This window comes from Gadus morhua, chromosome 12, assembly GCF_902167405.1.
Source record: "Gadus morhua chromosome 12, gadMor3.0, whole genome shotgun sequence".
In the NCBI taxonomy this organism is placed as follows: Eukaryota; Metazoa; Chordata; class Actinopteri; order Gadiformes; family Gadidae; genus Gadus; species Gadus morhua.
Window position 1 is genome coordinate 27,993,970 of NC_044059.1, and position 14,398 is coordinate 28,008,367.

Consider the following 14,398-nt stretch of genomic DNA (forward strand, 5'->3'; position numbering starts at 1 on the left):
GAGAGAGAGTGCCACTGCATGGAGAAGATGGGGACAGAAACATATATACAGAGAGAGAATGTGACAGTGAGAGGTGAGAAATTAATGGAGTAAGTTGAGGTAGAAAAGAATAAAGAGAGAGAAAGAGACTAAGTGAGAAAATAGAGCAATGAATACAATAGTTTTGAGCAAACAAAATGATCGCTCAAAACGGAAACCAAATTAAAAAGAAAAAAATGCACCGTTGATTAACTTGCGCTATTCCGGGTGCGGGTGAAGCGAAGTGATACAATAACACAAACCAACATGATAGGCGCTGTGGAATAAGAAGAAGGCAACAGCTGAGGTCATCCATCACGACGAGCTCTGAGCCGGCGACTCGCTGAGGCAGCAAAGGGACAAATTAGCCGCGATCACAGCCTCTCCTTCAGCTGAGGGAGGCAGAAAAGGAGCGACCAAAAGCTGCAAGATTAGGAAGCGCCGAACTGGGGACAGGCTTATGAAACACATAAGATGCCCGGAATATAGCAGTGCATCCCAACGCTACCATCTCACACACAGAGTTGGAACCACAGTATCTTCTCATCGTCTGCACTGCTCTTTGGCCTCTTCCCGTTACTTAAGGCCCAATCCCATTTCTACCCCTTACCTCTTCCCCCCCTTCCCCTTACCCCTTCAAAACAAGGGGGAGGGGTAAGGGGAAGGTGTAGAAATGGGATTGGGCCTAAGTTCAGACACATGTCATTAAGGAGCAGGCCGGGGTCAGACATCTTGCTCAACGATGCCCACAGAGAGTCTGCAGCGGTGTTGTCCTACCGTTATGTGGAACAACCCAGTCAGGGGCCAAAGCTTTAATTAATACCACAGGAATGGATAGGGACAGACACACACGGGTTCACAGCCGCACAATGGAAACGGGTCGCACAGGATATCAATGGCTTTGTGGATCAGATCTTGTGCTTGTGCTAAATAACATTATTAATTATTCAGTGAGTTTATGCACGGCTTGTTTTTGTTGCTGGGCGATGCCGTGGCAGTGCAGATGGAATCCATCAACGTCTGGATGGCAGAATTGATACGGGGCAGTGACATACAACTACAAATTCAGTACTTCAACCAGGAATTGAGTGTTTGGGAAAATAAAATGTGTGCTATTCTCCAGTGTGGGTTGTTTGTGTTGAGTGTCGACTGGATGAGCGGATACCGGTTCTGTGTGGTTGTGGTTCTTGTTTATTGATTAACCAGTACCAGTAACCAGTGCGGTACTAAAGGTCCCCTCGACATTCAACACTATTATTCGTTGCAATTTTCCATTTTCCACGTCAATAAAATAATTTGACGCAATGTCCTTTTGGATCCATCTTGTTGGACCACCCTTCTGTTAAATGTGACCTAGTGACAACATAGAGAAAGCGTTGCAACCCTCCTACACACTTATTGCATGTTGTACGTCCTGGCAAGTATTGTATGTCGTACATACTTAAAACTACTTAGCTTTATAGCATCTTATCCCAACTGTTGTATACGAGCAATGGGTTAACCTAGCGATTGTTAGCACTTGGCACTTGATGTATATGGCACCGACAGATATATTGGTGCTTTTCTTCCTTCTGATAAATGTACGCTTTGTAAGACGCTTTGGATAAATGCGTCTGCTAAATGCCCTAAATGTAAATGTAAAGCGAAAGTTGAACATGGGCGGTTTATTTTCACCCGATGACAACCAAGTCTTAAGAAATTTTAAAATCCAAAAGTACTGTTTGAAGCAAGAAAAGAAACAAAAAGTACCGGCAGCAACCTAAGTGCTAAATGTGCTTGGTTCAGTTAAAACATGTGATGGTAGTTTGTGTTTGCATCACGCTGAGCCATACCATGTCGAGAATGTGAAACGTGAAGGAACAAGTCACAGCAGATATCTTGACTAAAACTTTACCTGGATTGATCTCATTCACTCAAGCAACCAATTTGTCAGGCATTTAAAGTTCACATTGTTGTTTTGCCGTTTGATTTGAGAGAACACGACTTGGGAAAAGCTACACAATTCCTCCTTCGTCGCCCTTACCCTGAACGTCTTATCTGTCAGCAGCATGATGCTAATCAACTCCCCCGGTACCGTCGATTAGAATCATCTCAAACCACGACTGCAACCTGCCACCAACAGCACTGAACCGCCTCCAACAGCAGCCTCAACCATTGTTGTTCACATACTCTTTCAGATTTATGCTGAATTTGTCCAGTGGAACAAGCTTATTGAATGCATGACACCAAGACGAGGTAGAAAAAAAAGGTTGTTTTGTTAATTATCTTCAACGGAGCTTTAATTCAACTAGAAAGAACAAAAACTGTTCATAACATTTGTCGCCCTTTCGACTTGGCACGCTCAGAGCCTCGCTGACATACAACCTCAAAGCCCCCGGTGTCCTCAGACGACGGCATATCTGGTGATGTGAAGGGGAAATGCATAAATTAATAAGGCTTTAATAAGGCTGTCAACCAGGTTCCACTTTAATGAAAACTTATCTGTGGCGACATGAAAACGGCCCAGTGTGTTCGTGGTCTCGTGGCACCATCGAACACGTCCTATTATTGAAGCAAACAAGGTTGGCATTTAGCTCAAAGGTTACTTCATGTCTAAGGAGATTTCTTATCGTCGTTATTGTTTCGCGGAAACCATGAATGAGAAATGCGTGCATGTGCCCCGTGCATGCGCATAGTGATTCACTCTGGAACCAAGGAAAAGTACAGTCAAACTATGCGTCACCCTCCTTATGTAAAACATGACTACAGCTTCCTACCACTGACGTTCCCCCCCGGCCAGAATGTAACCAGACTCCATCCTCTGGACCGCTTACTCCGACTGGGCCCTGCTCTATTGATCCCAACTGGAAATTATCTTTCCTGGTGTACTGCCCCCCCCCCCCCCCCCCCTCAGAAACTCATTAGTCTGGGTTCCAACGGAAGCTCAAGGTCAGTGTCTGTAGAACTCCCTTATCCAAACATTAAGACCACGGCCGGAGCACGTCCCCAGTGTCTGAGCTCCCCGCTACCAGACGAGGAGAGGCCAGGGCTGGCTGTCCACATCCTCAAACACAGCCCCGAGGACCACTGCGCTACCACCCACCAAACACCCATCATGTCGCGTTTGTTCCTTGCTGGGCGAGGACAGCAGCTCTGCCCTCCAGCCATGCCCTCCCCGTGGCTCGTGTGATGTGCCGGGCCCTTCTGTACCCTGCTGGGCGCCGGGCTTTGGACCTGAGCCTCTGATTACCGCACACTAACGAGCGTGTGGAGGCCGCCCGCACGCTCGGCCAGCCACCGCCGCCGCATCGGGGGGGGGGGGAGAGAGAGCACAGGCCTCGGCTCAAAGAGCAGACGCATGAGAGCCAGGGAGATGGCTGTGACCACGTCCACACGCACACAACACCCACCCCTGATGCAGCACGCTGTAGTGCCACGGTTTGTTGTCCACCATAACAACAGCTTGTTGGATCAGAGAAGGCTGAAGACGTGAGACGGACCGGACTCCGGGAGGAAGACATTGGGGGGGGGGGAAGAAGAGAGAAAGAGAGGGAGAGAGAGTGAGAGAGAGAAAGACGAAAAAAAGCTTTGATATTAATGATTCAGTCCTAGATGTCCCTCAAGAGCGTGGAAATGTATTTATGGTCTATAAAGATGTGTGTGTTTGTTGTTCAGCCATCTGTCGCCTTGTATATCTCTATTTGATCATCTTCCGTCACATTACTCGCCCGTGAATTCGCCAGGACCTGCCAAAGCAGACCCGCAAAGTGTTTGAATCAAACAGGAATTGAAAAGAAATGCGTTTGTCCTCCTATAGAAGTCACATGTTATTTATATACAGAACTTCAAGAATCCATTGGCCTATGCATGCGTCAGGACAAATGTAGAGCGACAGCTAGAAATTTTGTGTACACTTGCGTGTGCACGTGTGTGCACGTGTGTGTGTACGTGCGTGTGTGTGCGCCTGCGTCTGCGCACCTTTGTTTGCGCCTGTGTGTGCGCACGTGTTCCCAGCAGCTAGTTCAATCACCTTCCAAGACAGCCATGCCACTTCCAAGCCCATGTGTGCGTAGACAACCTTTGACCCTGACCTATAGGGCAGAACCCTCCCGTTCCCCACACTGTACACCAACACCGGCCACAAGAGGAGTGTCTGGGGTCAACCGCCTCGGCTGATCTGCCCCGTAATGACACAAGTGCTCTCCACTCCCAACGATGGAATGAACCAGCCAAGGACCGCCAGCGAGACCCTGTCAAGAGCCCCTCACCCAATAGGGAGACATCGCACAGAGCCAATCATGAGGCCCTGCCAGGCCAGTGAGGGGGGAGAACCGAGAGAGTGAGGGCGAGAGAACGAGAGAGGGAGAGAGAGAACGAGAGAGAGCAAGACAGACGGAGATGGAGAGAGAGAAAGAGAGGGAGAGAGAGCGCGGGGGGAGAGAGAGAGACAGACAGAGATGGAGGGGGAGAGAGAGAGAGAGAGAGAGAGAGAGAGAGAGAGAGAGAGAGAGAGAGAGAGAGAGAGAGAGAGAGAGAGAGAGAGAGAGAGAGAGAGAGAGAGAGAGAGAGAGAGAGAGAGAGAGACGAGACGAGACGAGACGAGACGAGACGAGACGAGACGAGACAGAGAGAACGAGAGAACGAGAGAGGTAGAGAGACAGAGACAGAGAGAGAGAGCGAGGGAGAGAGAGAGAGAGGGAGAGGGAGCGAGAGCGAGAGCTACAATAAAATGGAAAGTAAGAAAAAGAAGGTGGGGGAACAGGGGGGGCTGAAAAATAAGTCTTCATCTCACTTTTTGGGTGGGGAGGGAAGGTGTGGAGAATGGGATCACATTTCCTATTTGATGGTGTTAGCAGTAAATATGGAAGCACGGGATACGGTGTGGGGGGGATTAGGGATGCCCTGCTTATTCGCCCCAGCACCCTCAGAGAAGGGGTGCAGGACTGGGGCTGAGCGGGGAGAGGGGGGGGGGCTGAGCGGGGAGAGGGGGGGGGCTGAGCGGGGAGAGGGGGGGGGCTGAGCGGGGAGAGGGGGGGGGCTGAGCGGGGAGAGGGGGGGGCTGAGCGGGGGGCTGAGCGGGGAGAGGGGGGGGGCTGAGCGGGGAGAGGGGGGGGCTGAGCGGGGAGAGGGGGGGGGGCTGAGCGGGGAGAGGGGGGGGGCTGAGCGGGGAGAGGGGGGGGGCTGAGCGGGGAGAGGGGGGGGGCTGAGCTCAGTCAGGTTGGGGAAAGATAAGCCGCCAAGGAGAAAATAAAAGACAGAGTGGATTATGTCGGGAAGGCTGTTCCTAAGGCTGCTTCTCCTTCCCGCCTCGTGGAGGAAGGCCCTCTGCACAGGAAGAGGGAGGGAGAGAGACGCTCCGAACAGGAAGAGAGAGAGAGAGGCTCCGAACAGGAAGAGAGAGAGAGAGGCTCCGAACAGGAAGAGAGAGAGGCTCCGAACAGGAAGAGAGAGAGGCTCCGAACAGGAAGAGAGAGAGGCTCCGAACAGGAAGAGAGAGAGGCTCCGAACAGGAAGAGAGAGAGGCTCCGAACAGGAAGAGAGAGAGGCTCCGAACAGGAAGAGAGAGAGGCTCCGAACAGGAAGAGAGAGAGGCTCCGAACAGGAAGAGGGAGAGAGAGACGCTCCGAACAGGAAGAGGGAGAGAGAGACGCTCCGAACAGGAAGAGAGACGCTCCGAACAGGAAGAGAGAGACGCTCCGAACAGGAAGAGAGAGACGCTCCGAACAGGAAGAGGGAGAGAGAGAGGCTCCGAACAGGAAGAGAGACGCTCCGAACAGGAAGAGGGAGAGAGAGACGCTCCGAACAGGGAGAGGGAGAGAGAGAGAGACGTTCCGAACAGGAAGAGAGAGGGAGAGAGAGACGCGTGCTCCGGAGCCACATCACGTCCAAGGGCCTCTGAGCCGAGGTGGAGAAGCACTTGAACGAGGAGGTGATCGGGGGTTCATGATGATGCGTCAGGGAGGATTATGGGAGCTCAGTCGTCACCAGAGCCCAGGAAAGAAAGGATCATCCTGGAGCTTAGGAACGAGGTCCTGAAGAAAAGAAGAAATAAAGAAGGAAACTACAAGGCGAATGATTTGTCAGATTATTTAGCCACTGGATTTATTTAGGATTTTCTCATTTTGGAGTCACACCGATTCTGAATACCAAAACACAAATATAAGAGCCCCAACTAAAAAAAAGCCGGAGAGGAAAAGAGTCACCCAGACACCCTTGGGTGTTCTATATCACCTCTACGCTCATCTAGTCAGGTTAACCCCCCGTGTTTGCAATCACAGACATCCCACTCGACCAATTACATCAATGTACATAATTACCTTCAGCCGCTGGCAGTGGCCTCCGCTCTGTGACACAGAGACCTGATTCGCCCCCTGAGTAAAATGGCAGACTGAGGGAAATGTCAATCATTTATATGTAGTTTACCCTCTGACGCAATCAGAGGGAGTGAGCGTATGTCAGAGATAGAGAATAAAACAGATAGGGGAGAGAAAAGTGATGCACAAAGCGGGGGAGGGAGAGAGAGCCAGAGAGAGAGAGAGAGAGAGATGCAGCCACAGAGAAAGCAGGGGGTAAGAGAACGAGAGCGAGAGAGGGCGAGAGAGAGAGCGAGAGAGATGGCGAGAGAGAGAGCGGGAGCGAGGGGAGAGAAAGGGGAGAGCGAGAGGAGAGAGAAAGAGCGAGAGTGAGAGCGAGAAAGGAGAGAGAGAGAGAAAGCGAAAGAGAGAGGCAGAGAGAGCAAGAGAGAGGCAGAGAGGCAGAGAGAGAGAGAAAGCGAAAGAGAGGCAGAGAGAGCAAGAGAGTGCGAGAGAGCGAGAGATGTACAGAGAGAGCGAGAGAGAGAGAGAAAGAGCGAAGAAGAGCGAAAGACCCAAAGCAAGATATAGTATCCGGTAGATGTGTACATTGTGCTTTCCCATATGTGGTGTGGGTGTAAGCAGCCGAGCCGTCGGGGCAGTGAGTTCACGCCGCCGCCTCCCCCACACGGTGAGCAGAGGGGAGCGGGGCGAGGAGGCTGGGAGGATGACAGGGCATCGGGGGGGTGACTGCTCCTTTTACCGCGCCTCTCTACCACAATGTTCACTGCCTAGGCGAGAGGAATCTGAATCACCACGCATCATACCGCCAAATGAACTGAAGGAGGGTTGAGGGGGGGGGGGGGGGGGGGTGGTGTACAATGAAAACCAATTAACCGGAAACTCAAAAGATGACATTTCCCCCCGCAGTTCTGAGCGAACCGAACGGAGGCATTGCTTATCGCCAAGTGTACATTTCAGCAGTTGTTTTGTTGCGCTGATTTAAGGGCAGTCTTGTATGGGGGAAGTGCCATGTTGCAGTAATCCTCCTATTGTTCCGTCTCAACCATGTCCAAAGGGAAAATAGGCCACACAGTCAGTCCCGTCGCACTGGGTCTGCTGAATGCATCCCCGGTAGAAATGCCGTCGTCATGGGTTTTCTTTCCTGCCAAAGGACAAGAACGGTCGCAACGGTTTCTTCTTGTTTCACGAAAGACAACCGTTACCAATGTAATTTATATGGAGGTAGGGCTTAGCTCAGGAGGTAGAGCGGGTTGACTGGTAACCTGAAGATGCTAGTTAGATCCCCAGCTCCTTCTAGCTTAGTGAAGAGGTTTACCTGAGTAAGACGCCTCACCCTGACTGCTCCAGGCGAGCTGTCGCCTTGCTTGATTGACACCACCGTCAGTCAACTGTTGTAAGTTGCTTTGGATAAAACCATCTGCTAAACGCCCTAAATGTAAATGTAAAATGGTACGATATGATTCTGGAGCATGTAGCAAGGTCTTTTTGGGGAGACATTTTGTCAACTACTTGGATCGTGATTCTGTTTTAAGTGCACAATCTCTGTACTGATGCAACGTTCGTTAATTCGAAATCACAAGGGCGCTCACATTTCTATTGTTTACAGTCGGGGCAGGCGTGTTAACGAAAATACACCCGGGCAGAATCAGGACATGGAAGAGATTTAACTAATTGAATTAGTCAAAATCACTTCCTTGTTCTGATTCCGTGTATATTCCGTTAACGTCTCTCCTGGCTTTAATTAAACATCTGTTACCACTATAATTAAATTATAGTGGTAACAGATGTGTAATTAATGTCAGGAGAGACGGTTTAGATGGTTCCATCACAGACCGTTGTGGCCCTTTAAGGCCCTAAAGGGTAAGAGAATAACACGTAGGCAAAGTGCATGTCCATGTGCAACTAAACATATCCCTTACAACTAAACATGTGCCATTACTCAACAGGACGGCAACTGGCAGGTGTACGGGAACACGGACGCTCTCGGTGGTCCCTTTGACGATCGGTATTTGGCGACACGTGAAATTCATTTCTTTGCACGCACTGTGGAAAAACCCAGGAGGACGTGTGGACACACACGGCACCAACCTGGGGATGAGGACGCAGGGTTTAGAGTATCCCAGACCGACCCGATGATGATGAGATTGTGCTTGCCACCGCTGCATTAAGCCCTAATCTCTCTCTCTCTTTGTTCCACTAGTAGCGCAGATTAGAAACGTCCCAGACAAGGTCAGCACAGACATCACAGCAATCAGACCAAACACGAAACAATTCTAAATCTAAGATGCTTATATGTTACCTGGGTAACGCAGCCAACACAGTCGGTAGTGTAGGATATTGAAACAGAGAGACTCCCACATGCAGCTGCAGCGCAAGAGTGTTGGAGTACGACAGCGCACGTATTCATAAGAGAAAGTCCCTCATTCAGCGGCTGACACCACCATTAGTGGTAATGGTTCAGTGTGTAACCTTGGCCCGACCCATCTGAGGTCATGTAGCCCACTACGGAAACACGCTAAGGGGAATGTCGCATAATCCGACTAATGGGGGATGAAGAAGACGTGTGAACGCGGAGGAAGAGTGAAAAGAGTTCACTGCTGGAGTCGCGTCCATCGCTGAACGTCTGCCAAAGAACCTGTCACAACGGAAGGATCCCCCCCCCCCCCCCCCCCCACTAGGTCAGGGCTACCCCCCTGGGACTTGACCCAGCCTGGTTAGGGCACTGTCACGCACAACACAACACAGACTAGAAGTCTGCTGGCCACTGAAAGAAAATACTTGGCAGACATTAAAATAACATAACAATAGGAATTGCCATGGACCAATGCTTCCCTGAAAACAAAGAAGTACACACATACACAGACCTATACACACACACACACACTGAATTGCTCCATCGTCTTTGTTATTTATAGAGCTGTCAGAAGGCCTGAGCTGCGATGAATCAAGGTAGCAGGGCACTGCTTCACTGTGCACACAGACAGCCAATACAGACAGTCTGTCTGTCTGTCTGGGCTCCGCGGGCTTCACGGGTCGTGTAACGGTGAGCTCAGTGAAACCCACACTTCCACCAGAGTGTCCGGGCGCTATTCCTACTAATGCCACAAAGCCACTCTGATGCTATTCTTATGACCCCCTGCCCTAGCCTGTCTTTTCGATGGCCTCGTGCCTCTCGCCCTCTCCCTCTGTGTCCCCGTCTCAAGCTCTCTCGCCTTTATGTGCCTGTGTGACAACCGAGTGTCTCGTTCTCTGTCTGGCTCCGTCACACTCCCGCCCTCTCTATCTGTCTCTCTGAACCTCAGCCTCAACCAGACAGCTCTGCTAGCGAGAGCGTGTTAAATATTGGATAAAAAGCTTTAGAGACTGCCTTGTGCACCAGCGGCAAAGGCTACGACGGATGTTGATGGATGCACCCACACACCAAAAAGAGAAGCTTCTGCCGTAAATAAAAACCCATTAGAGAAGAAAAACATACAAACCATTCCCTGCCCACTGCGTGTATGTGTCTCTCTGTGTGTGTGTGTGTGCGTGCGTGCTCCTCATTCTTGAAATCCATCTCCATCTCCATCCCCCCCCCCCCCCCCCCCCCCCCCCATCAGTACCACCGTAACACGTAAGTACACACACACGCGCTCCACGGGACGCCCTTCATGGCCTCCTCGCTGGAGGAATCAATCAGCGAGCGACGGCTGAAGGGCCAAGAGACCCCGTCGGAACGACTGCGGGTATAAACTCATTTGGGAGCCAATAATCGACTGCCAGCCAGACAAGGTAAGGCCGGAATGAAAACCTATTGGCTGGCGACGTCTCCCAACAGTCTATCATCTGAAGACGCATGTCACCGTGACAGCGGTCCCCCAACGTGGACATATTGTTTTCCAGGAGATCCAAGTCCCTAGGTTGAGGTTCTATTTTCGTTTTATTTTTATTTGGGGGGGGGGGGGGGCAGGCAGGGGGGGGGGCAGGGGGGGGGGGGCTTCAGTACTGGGGGTGGAGGGCAGGTGTTTGTGCGTTACACTCTGACGCTCACAGACGACCTTGGTTTAATTTCCTGCTGGAAACACCAATCAAAAGTGTGATCGAGTGCGGCTGGCCTCACCAGCGTCAGCCGTGAAGGAGAAGGTTATTGAAACATTAATATCGCACGCCGATCGATAACACACTCACACGCACGCGCACGCACGCACACTTCTTCCCGGCCCACCTATCCGCTAGCCTCAAATCAGACCCAGCTGTCTTGAAGACAATCTTTTTTTTTTATATGCGTCATTGTGTGCTCAGGAGCCATGAGGGAAATTCCTATTGGTAATGAAATGAATCATTCATAGGATGCCTTTTGGCATCGCACAGGCAGACTGCACACAGACTCCATATTTGCCGATGCTGTTTGCTTATTTTCCACGACAGACCCACAGACAATGAATGATTCTGTGTGACGTGCTTAAAAAGAGGATGCATCTATGTTGACACATTGGAATTTTAGAGTGTGTTAAGTGTTTGTGTGTGTGAATAACATGCACATTGTACCTCAAATGTTCCCTATTGGCTTGAATGCACTAAAACCACACAACTTGGTTGATGTGCACACACACACACACACACACAGTTGAGCATAATGATTCCACCAGCGTACGATGAAAACCAAAGGTCTGGGAGCCGTTGCCCACTAATCAGGGTCATTTCCCCTCAGACAAGACCATATTATTATCCCCGTGCAAAAAAACAGCAACACTGCTTCACAAAGTGGACACTGAAGCAGAACAATCAGTAGTAATGCAGCCGTAGCCAGACCCAGCCTTCTCTCTGTCCGACTTTATCTTACAAGCCTTCCTCAGCAGCAGTCCGGTTGGTCACAGCGTGCAGACAGGAAACGCAGGTCTGCTTGGAAGTGTTTCTGAGGCGGCGGGAGACGTTTCCATCTTGATTTTTCGTAGCGATTAGGAAGACTATGATGTGCATGAATTCAGGGGGGGGGGGGGGGATGCTAAAGTTACACCGACTTGGTTTCAAATAAATGTAAATCTGCAGAGTGTCAGCATGGAAGCCACTAGCCACAGTTTGATGCTCTCTCAGCCATACCAGTGAGTTAATGTAGAGGTGCCCTGTGGTTCACCCGTCTATCTCAAACTCTCATAAAGTATTAAAATTAAAAAATAAATCATTAAATATCAAAGAAAATACGAAATGTAGGCAAAAAATAACCTTCCAATCTCATTTTAGAAAGGTACATTTAACATTTCGCGTCCAATCTCTGCCCTAATCGGTTTCGATGTGCCCATCTCCATCCGCTCTGCTGAGTGGATTTTGTCTCATGTTAAGCATCAAATACAATCAAACTCTCTCTGTACGGGACAGCTGTCCTCCCCAAGCCGAGCATGATGCTCTCTTGCGAGGCGTACCCACGTGTACACAAGCCAAACAAATCAACAACAAGCAGCTCGTCTCGGCAGAACTTACCCCAAAACAAACATATCAATGTCAGCCAGATATGCTCAAAACTTCAGTGGTGTACAATGAAAGACAAATACAAAATCGTATGCAAATAATCTATGGCTTCATCGGCATTTAAACTTTTTAATTGCGGCAGACTATTGATGTGTGAACTTTCAGACTGAATGCCCACATGCTGCTCTCAAGTTCCCCCCCCCCCCCCCCCCCCGTCTCTCGTAGCCTTGATAGGGAGATCACCCGTAATGAGTGCCACTGTGCCGATTCTGCGCCAGCCCCCCAGGAACACGTTCCAGAAGCTGGGTAATTAAAAGCACTTCTGACTCAGTTAGGTATATTTATCCTCAGATAACACAAACTTTTTCTGGGGCCACCTAATATTCCCTCCCCCCCCCCCCCAAAAGTCGACCGGGGTCAGTGATGAGTGACTGAGGGTCAGCTAATCAACCCAGCGGGACACAGCTGTGTTTTAATCCTGCTGGACGGGTGAGGAAGCGCAGCGACACGAGGGATTATACGCTTCTCCAACCTAGACGCCTTGCGCTCAATTAGCCAAGAGTGGCGACTCGGCAGACAAACCGCAGCTGAATCAGTGAATCAGCAGAACAGACGAACTAGACCGCAGTGGATGCTATCGGCGTCCCTTCACGTAGCGTAAAGCCAAGATCGTTAGCCGTTGATAGCATTTTTCCTTCTCGACACCGATTCCTGACCTTGAATATCGGCCAATACCAAGTATATACCGATACAGCATCTAGCCTTGTAACAACTAACGGCACTTGTTCTTATTGAAGGGTTCCCTTACGATGACAAATATGTATAGTCGGTTCACTTTTCAGAACTAGATCATTTACATTTATAATAAATAATTATAGTAATACATTTGTATTCTTGTAGTTGAGCATGAGCCTCCATGTTTTTCCGACTTGGTAGCTTGAACGCACGTAGGTCGGAGGTGACGTGATTCCCATTCCGACTTTCCACCTCCGTCCATTAACGAACATCGCACGTGTTTATGATGTTCGCTGCCTGTGCAGTAAATTAGTCATTAGATGGTATCGGATCGGCCATAGACTTGCGTTCTCGCCGATTCCCAATTCTTTAGGCAGTATCGGAGGCATTCCCGATACTGGTATCGGTACAACTCCAGTAATAAGGCATAAAAAAAAAAGCAGATGCTAAGCTACTTTAGTGTTAGCTCGTGCTAGCTTGGCCTGCACCTGAAGAGGCCGTGATGAACCGCTAGCTCCCCCAGAGGTTCAGCTCTGGGGGAGCTAGCGGTTCCATCATGGTCCTGAGCTGAGCGTGCGTGCAGCGCGTCCCTGGGGCCTCCTGTCTGAGCCCAAGCCCTGCTGCGTCCTCCATCCCTCCATCCCGCTGAAGATGACGGATGCTCTTCAGAATCCTCAGGGAGCGAAGCTCGGCAGCTGCCTGCGTGTGTGTGTGTGTGTGTGTGTGAATGTGTGCGTGTTGGTGTTCAATTGAGTGTGGGGGTGTGTGCGCTCGCATGAGTTTTTGCTGCTTTGTATGTGCAAAAGGCTCAGCCGAGACAAGGGCAGAGCGAATAAGGGTCAGAGGGAGAGAGAGAGAGCAACAGGGACACAGAAAGAGAGAGAACGTTTAAGAGGCCATTTTGTTGGCTGATTAGACTCTCATTGTCAAGCAGCCGATAAAACCTCCGGGTCAGACGGGGGGGCCTGGGGGGCAGCCAGAACCAGCTGTCAATCATTGAAGGTGATAATACACCCAGGCTCCAATGGAGAGAGTGGGGGGGGGGTATGGCTGTCCCAGGCCATACAGCACCCGTTCATTGAATAAAATAAACATACAACATAACAGGTTCACTAATAGCCTCCATAAAAGTGGGGCCGGTCGCTCCTGAGCCAAAAGCCCAGGGAGGCGGGACGGTCACAAAGGCAGAGCCAGTCTTTGTTGTTGGGTCGGGCACAGCTGGGACCGTGGGCATGGACTCAGAGGACATCCACAGACCTATTCATCCTGCAGTTTAAAGGCAGAGGAAAGAAAACCTCTGGGTTCAAAAGCAGTCCCCAGCTGGCTGCAAACACACAAGCAAGGAAAAGATTGAGCTCACACACACACACGAGTTGTGGTCGTGCAAACACACACACTTTTCTCCTAACAGGCTGCTAGAGAATTCGCTCCCAAGAGAGCATCAATCCTCATTTTCTATCCAGTTATTCCTGCCACCAATTCCAAAACACACACACAGGCATTTAATATATTTTAAAATGCGGTTGGTTTCAACCAGGTGAAACCGGAATGTACTTAAGCAGTGAGGGGTAAGAACAAAGAAGAAGTATCTCATAGCCATACGCGTGTCTGGATGGTAACTGAGGAGGAAGACTTCAGTTCATACAACTAGATGTCTTGATACCTTTAGTCGGGCTGAGGATGTGGTGTTCTCTTATTTGACCTCCTTTTGATTTTAGTTCCAGCAGTTTATACAGGGGCATTCATAATCTGGTCAATCATCATGATGGTTCAAAGCCTATTCCCAAGTTTTTTTTGGACCAATCAGCACTGGTTGGAGGGACTTTCAGTTCAGACGAAGAGCGCCGCACTCTGAATGAAAGGCAAAAGGTCCGCCAAACGAAAGCGTTGCAACCGTGTTGAAT